Source organism: Gavialis gangeticus, unplaced genomic scaffold (genome assembly GCF_001723915.1).
Source record: "Gavialis gangeticus isolate Ggan-Ray unplaced genomic scaffold, GavGan_comp1, whole genome shotgun sequence".
In the NCBI taxonomy this organism is placed as follows: domain Eukaryota; kingdom Metazoa; phylum Chordata; order Crocodylia; family Gavialidae; genus Gavialis; species Gavialis gangeticus.
Window position 1 is genome coordinate 171,692,304 of NW_017729022.1, and position 7,336 is coordinate 171,699,639.

General features: G+C 50.7%; 1 protein-coding gene across 2 annotated transcripts in view; it reads right to left on the reverse strand.

Moving 5' to 3' along the window:
- The window catches only part of TLR5 (toll like receptor 5), a 71,957-nt gene that overhangs the window by 6,088 nt on the left and 58,533 nt on the right, over positions 1-7,336 (reverse strand). The window contains exon 1 of one of the 2 annotated variants that reach the window (XR_002097089.1): positions 961-1,097. The exons of the other annotated variant lie outside the window; for it this stretch is intronic. The gene's annotated coding sequence lies outside the window, so the exon portion shown is untranslated. Of the gene's footprint in view, positions 1-960; positions 1,098-7,336 lie in introns of those variants that run through there. 2 annotated transcript variants of the gene reach the window in all.

A 7,336-nucleotide genomic window follows, 5' to 3' on the forward strand; every position in this document is an offset into this window, starting at 1 on the left:
GGGCTGGGGCTGGGGCTGGGGAAGGGGTGGAGAGAGGGGCACAGCGCAGCCCAGTGGCTGCAAGCAGGCAGCATCTGCTGCTCCCGGGACTGCAGCAGGGGCAGCACCAGGCTCTTCATGGCACTTGTGGTAGATGGCAGCCCCACTCACCCCACTTCTCCCCACTCACCCCACTTCTCCCCACTCACCATGCCCTGAACCCCCCAGGCATGGTGCAGCCCAGTGGCTGCAAGCAGCCAGCATCCGCTGCTTCCAGGGCTGCAGCAGGACAAGAGCAGGCTGGGACTGGTGGCTGCTGCAGGCTGGGGCTGGAGGTGGCACCAGGCTCTTCCCAGCACTCGGCAGTGGTGCTAAGAAGGCAGGATGCGGGGGGCTATGCAAATTTTGGGGTGGCAGCAGCCCCCCTCCCTTCACTGCAGCCCACCCCAAGCACCAGGAACAGCCTAGTGCCACCACTGGCCCCAGCCTGCAGCAGCCGCCGGCCCCAGCCTGCTCCCATCTCACTGCAGGCAGCTACCCACCCCTGCTGCAGCCCTGGGAGCAGCGGATGCCACCTGCTTGCAGCCACTGGGTTATGCCACACCAAGGGGTTCAGGGCACAATGCTCTGGAGGAAGCAGAGCCCTGGGGGATTCAGGGCACAGCCCAGTGGCTGCAAGCCACTGGCTGTGGCCACTCCTAGATTAGCTGCAGCAGGGGCTGCAGTGAGTGGAACCCCAGCCCCATGGCCCTTTCCTTTCCTCTTCCCCCCTCCCCCCACAAACTCACAGACTTACCTGCTTGGGGGAGGGGAGACTGCACCAATGCTGATTTACATAACAGCAAATTTACCTCGCATGTAGCAAATTTCAGGTATAAAAAGGGTCATTGCATAAGAGCAAATTCGTATAAACTGAACCCGCATAAATCAAGGGAAACCTGTATTATGAATCTAAGGATATTACGAGTAGCGAATAGGTACCTGGTGGTGACATTGCCACTTGAGAAGGAAGTGGTGTTGGGTGTCCCTCTCAGCCTTTGTGTGTTCTTCTCTGTTGCCTGTTGTGATCAGTGGGAGCAACATGGAGCATAGCAATTGGAAGCTAAAAATAGGAGGGGGGGAAGGAATGCGGGGTGGGGGGAGAATTTAAGAGCAAGCATAAGAATTTGGTTGGGAAAACCACCATGTAGTGCCTCCTGCCGTGAACTTGGGTACCCCTCCTGTATGGCAGGGATGGGAACAGGGAGGTGAGGTGGAGAAAGGCAGCTGACGGCCAAGGCAGGGGGGAAGGGTGCCCTCCCACCCCAAACCTTGCGCTGCAACTGCGGGGCTTCATATTGTGCAATAGCTTGCACCTTCCTTCACAGCAATTAAATCCACCAACTCTATTTACATCAAAGTTGAAGTAAACAATGCACCTCCCCACCCTCAGGGCACAGTCAAGTGTCAAATGTCACTTACAATGCATCCGTAAAGCAGTATTGGCTTTCAAGCCCCACATCACAAAGTGGCTTTCATCCTGCACTCGAACGCTGCACTGCATCCAACTTCAGCAGCAGCAGCCTGCATTCTTCTCGAGGGCTGCATTAGCATTTCTGTGCCACCCAGGGGCAACTCTCCCCGCTGGGCTCAGTCCTTCTGCCTGTCTGGTGTGCTGCTGTTTGGTCATGCACCTCAAACCTCTCTGGTCGATACCCCCCTCCCCCTCCGCCAACCTAGTTGTGGAGTAAAAAAAATTCCAGAAAGGCTGGTGCCGGACTGGGATAGAACACCAAAACCCAGGAAAAAAAGCGTGCCAAAACCCCACGCAAAAAATGGGGGGAGAAGATTTTGAAGGGGGAAGCCACTTTGGGTTACTTTGTGGTATCCCGATGCCAACACCCAGGATGCTGGCAAGCTAGACTTGTGAGGGGGTGCCACCTCAGAATGATCCCACACTACACTACCCACTCGCTTCTGGGTTGAGGGTGGGGATCCTGCCTTATCTCCCTCATCACCAGGCAGAGGCACAACAACAGGAGGTGCTGCCCCTACAGCTTCCTCCGAAGTGCCTTCCAGAGAAGAAGACCTGCCTCTAGGGGAACTTTGAGGGGTGTGGAACACAAACTCAGATTCCCTTGTCCCCAGAATTTCCTTCGCTATGGCCCTCAGCTCCTCTACTTCCAGATCCAGCTCTTCCTCTGGCACTGGAAGGCTCATGCTGGGAACTGAAATTGGGGTGGAGAATGTCATGCTGGTGCTGGTTAGTGGTGGTGGTGCAGGTGCAGGCACTGCTACTACCTCCTTTCTCCCACTAGCAGCAGGAGACTCATCGCTGTCAGGAAAGGTGCAGGGAACTTACAGGTCTCCTTCTGCCCCCTCTTCCTCCCCTGCCAGAAGACCTGGCACCTGCCTTTCCAGTATGCTTCATACTGTTTGGTGTGCTGCAAAATGTGTGTGCGTGTGTAATATAAGTTGTGTTTTTCTGCACAGTGATGACACACTGTCAGGGAAAACACAGATTTCTTTTTGTGGGGGGAAAGAATCAAGACAAACTAAAAAGAACGAATAAGAGGATTTTGGGGGAAGAATGGATAGGGATAACAATTGATATTGTAGGCAAGGGTAAGTAGGAAAGGATTGGATACAATTTACAAGAAGAGAGACTAGCTAGCGAGAGACTAAGCCTTTCAGATGCTGCTGCTCCAAGAGAGAGACAGCTCACTAAAGGCACAGATCACAGCTTGATATGTTGTTGCTGTCACTCCCCCAGAGCACTGTGATTGGAAGGGAACTCAGGGAAAGATCACAGTCACTGGCTAGCTGCAGATGTCAATATCAGAGAAGTCTTTCCCTGCCCTCAGCCTTTTCCATATATAGATCACCCCATCCCCCTCCCTCCTCTCAGTTTCTGTTTCCTGCAAGCCTTCTGAATCTCTGAATCTCTCTGAATCAATTCTGAGGCTTCTGGTTCAATTCGGAACTTTTTATGGGTCTCCTGATTTGATTCAGATTTAGAGATTTGGCCACCAAATAGGGCTGAATCGTCTCCAAATCGAATCGGGTACCAAAGCTTCGCACAGCCCTACCCTGTAGTCTCAGCTTTAGCAAGGAAGGGCATGTTAAAGCCATTGTAAAATAATATGAATGGCATAAGAAGGAGGAAGGGAGGGGACGAACTAACCTGAAACAGGTACTCACTGCCAAGGAGAACTAGGAGAGTGGGAATGTTCATAGGGACCTGGTGGTCAGGAAATGAAATAAGTTTGTGATGTGACTGAGGGTCAAAAAAGGGCAGTGTTATCCTGAGCAGGCTATGTTGAGGTCTCCTAGCATGGGAAGGGCCCTGTCTATGCCAGCATTTTCTCTTAGCACCTGTTGAGGTCCCTGGGTGGTAACTAGGGTGAGAGCTGAACAATGTCAAGACCCTTCAAAGGGAAGTGGCAACAAATCCATCACCTGGGAACATTCAGATTTAGACCACAGAAAACAGAGAGGAACATGCTGTGGGAACCAAAGTTGCCCCAAACAGATGACATTAGTGTCACCATGTCAATCACCATGAGACTTTTTTTCCCCCACCTCTTAGACCTGGGGGGGATAGATCTTCTTTTGTACTTCAAGATTCCCAGTAACTTCAGTGGTGTTGCACATAGCAGCAGTGGGAACAACACATGACCTTGTGTTACCCTGTGCATCCTGGTAGAAGAGAAGAGGATTCTTGGTTTTGTGGTATTCTATATGTGCATTGTATGTATTTTTGGTGATTCCTACCTGAAGACTCAATGGGACTTAAGTACAGTCCCAAGGAAGATCTGGGGTTCAGGAACTCCAGACTTCTAGTCCTGGCCTGGCCGAAGGGTCCCTGTGTGACCAGGGCAAGCTGCTTTGCCAGTTTCTCCACCAAAAGAACACATGTTTCCCTAAGGATGCACTAATATTTATAAAACTCATGCAGTGGTTGTCGTGGGGATGTTGAGGCACTCATGTTTTCGGCATAGCTCTTCTCTCTGGTCTCCACTGACACTTTATGAAGTTGAGTCATTGTCCTCTGAATCTTCAAGCTGCTGCCTCTGCAAATAAATTCACCTGCTCCTATCATAATCACCTGTTTGAAAGCCTGTTGCACTTCACACCCCATGCTGGATGCTCTCCAGTGGCTTAATGTCTTCAGTCAAGCAAGGTGAGTAAAACTGATGAAAGTATCCTTAACTAAAGAGCCATAAAATTCTAATAGCGCTGTAATGTTCTTGGTGAGCCTAAAGGGAAGCCAATCAATAGTTACGGGACCAAGGCACAATTTATGAGCTTAATTAATCAAATGTAGTCATTCCCCTTTGTGTGCTGGATACTTCTGCAGTTCCTGTGGTGAAGAGCAGTATCAGGCATTTACAGTCCTTTCTTGATGACACCCTGTGCCCTTCCATTCAAGAGAAAGAGGCTGCCTATAGGAAATGACGGAGTTCTGTGACCTGGCTAAGCAGGCTCTTCCCATTGTAATGGTAGCAGGTCCCAGCCTAGAAGCCAATACTTTTTCATAGTGAGTTGTTAGGATGAAAGAGGAGCTTTGGACTGCTTTGAATTAACTTCCCCTATAGACATTTGCATGCACCCCAACAATAACAAAGTAGTAAGGAAATGAATAGCCTCCTGAGGGCCCTTCCAGGTTTCAGCAATGCTTATCAAAGCAGCTAAAGCTTAAACAATAGTTTAAAATATCCTGACATTACCCACTTAATTATTTAAATGTCTCCTGGAACAAAATGTTTAAGAGGAAACCCCAAGCCAGGGGTTTCAAACTCATCTGGCTCTGTCGGTTGGATGCATGGCACATGGCTGGTAGGCCTATGCAAAGTGGCAAGTATTCGATTTGGATTTTGTCAATTTGGAGGGATAGTGATTCAATTCAGTGATTCAAAATCACTGTCCTGATTCGATTCAGATCTGAAGATTCAGTGCCGATTCAGAGATTTGGCCATAGCCTAAACAGGCAGCAGTCCTCAGCCACGCTGGACACAGCTGCCTCCAGCTGGTAAGTCTGTTGTGGTGGGTGGAGGGGGAAGGGAAGGGGCATGGGGCTGAAATAAGATCAATGCCCCCATAGCGAGGGAGGGATTGGTGCTGGGGCTGAGACAAGCTGCCCAGCCAGGGTGGAGGGGCACAGGACTCGGGGAGGGGAACTCCTGCTACTGTGTGCCACCAGTCCGGGAGGGTATGCGAGTGGGCATGTGCTCCAAGATCTGCACAGGGTGGGTTGGGCTAGACTGTACTCCAGGAGGCTAGTCCCAGCCACTCGCCACCAGGCTGTACTCCGTGGGACAGGTGGAGCCAGGGCTGTGCACCGGGTGGCTAGCTTCAGTCGCAGCCTGGAGTGCAACCTTGGCTCCACCTGCCCCACAGAGAGCAGTGGAGCAGGGGCTATGTGGGGGCTGCAACCACCATAAAATTTCCCATAGCCCCTGCTGCCAGCCTCTCCCTGATCCAGGTGAATGCGCCTGCCCCCATTCCCTGCCACTGTTCACCCAGCTGGTGGGGCTTGTCGGGGAGGCTTGAATCTCCTCTGAATTGAATCAGCTACCAACGCTTCGCACAGCCCTAATGGCTGGCCCTGCAGGACAAACTGGGTCCATGGATCTGTGCCTCGCTCTTCACCCTGTGATCCTGGATTCATTGCACTCACCACTTGCCCGGCCAATTCAGGACTGTACTGCATATAGTGCCCAATTGGGGTTGATCCAGGGCTCATGCCACATGGGGCACGCACTCAAACTGGTCTGGGACCAACTCTGGACATAGTGCCTGCCCTGGAATGGTCAGGAGGGCACATAGGCAGGGAGGACACATGCAGCTGGGGTCTCAGACTGGCTGGAGAGGATGCTGTGTGTGGTACGTGTCCCAGACCATGTCCCAAAGCAGCTGGGGGTGGGGGGTTGTTACAGGGTCTATGTCGCATGTAGGTCAGCTCCAGACCCAAGGGCAGCACCACAGTCTGGATGCTGGGGCTCCATGGGCTGGATCTGGCCAGCAGCGAAGCCCTCAAGGACTCTATCAAGTCAGCAGTGCTGATGTGGCACACTATTCAAAGGGGGTTGGTGGAGCCTTGGAAGGCCTGTTCCAGACTGACAGTCATGCTGGGAGGCTGCTGCCTGTGGGTTTAGTTCACTAGGGCTTAGCTTTGGGCTGTGTCCTGAGGAAGAGCAGCACAAGCTGCAGAACGGGCTAGGCAAAAGAGCTTCTGCTTTAATTTCAGCAGCCTTCTGAGGGCACTCCATGGTCTGGAACAGCCAGGATCTGTATTTCAGAGGCACCACCCCTCCTGCCTCTATCACAGTACTGGAGTTTGTAAAGGGTCTGTGTAGGCCTGTGTATTCTGACCTTACATTAGTCTGCGGTGAGAGAAGTGTTACCCCTTTTTAACACACTCCCCTGCATCTTCTCAGCAGGTTCTTAGAAATATGAGGCTTATCTCTCTAGAGCTTAAGACATGAGGAACAAATAGCTCCATGTCTACGTGTCCCTTCCCTGATTGCCATGCACTATGAGGAGACTGATTCAAGGATCCTGCCATTTAGAGAATCTAAGAAAAGAGATGGAAGAGCCCTGTTAGGTACCTGCCTACATACCTGGCTTCCTACATAGGGCTTCATTAAATTTAAGTCTCATGAGCTGGGATTATCTCAGGAAAACAGTCACTTTGCAATTGGTTTAACTAGAGCTGGCTCCACTACAAAATCTGACCCCTATATTTTGAATGTATATCAAAATCAATACCTACATCCGACTTCCCCAGTACATATATAAAAGACTGAACAAAAATGTCAGAACCACCTCTTTGTGGGATTTTGCCATCTCAATCTGGATATGAATTTGGTAGTATGGACTTAAATCTGTTCCTACTGCTTTAATTGGAAGTGGAAAGATATGGGATGTGGAGAAGGAGGAAGAGACTGGCCTTAGGGCATGCGATCTCAGCAGTCAAGGTTTAATATGAAATACTTCTTGGCATAACCTCAGCCTCACAGGGGCATGGGTAAATATTTCACATTTGCACTGATTGAAAGATGTCAAATATTTTCAGAGCACTTTGAGAAATGCACAAATTCAAAAGAAAGCAGAGGCACAGGTTCTACTGATAGAGCTACAGGGTTCTTTTCAAATTATGCTATATAGCAGGTTAGCATGTGGGGAATCACAGAACAGCACTTCAGCTGCAAAGTTGAGCTGATGGGAAGAATTTCTGGATTCATTCTAATGCTTGCAGCACATGTGCTTCTACTGCACATTCTAGCTGCTGATCTCAGAGTTCCCTGCAAGCAGGAATACTCATTCCTCATGAACCCCTGTGCAGAGCTCCCTGGCAACAGTAATGATGCCCCAC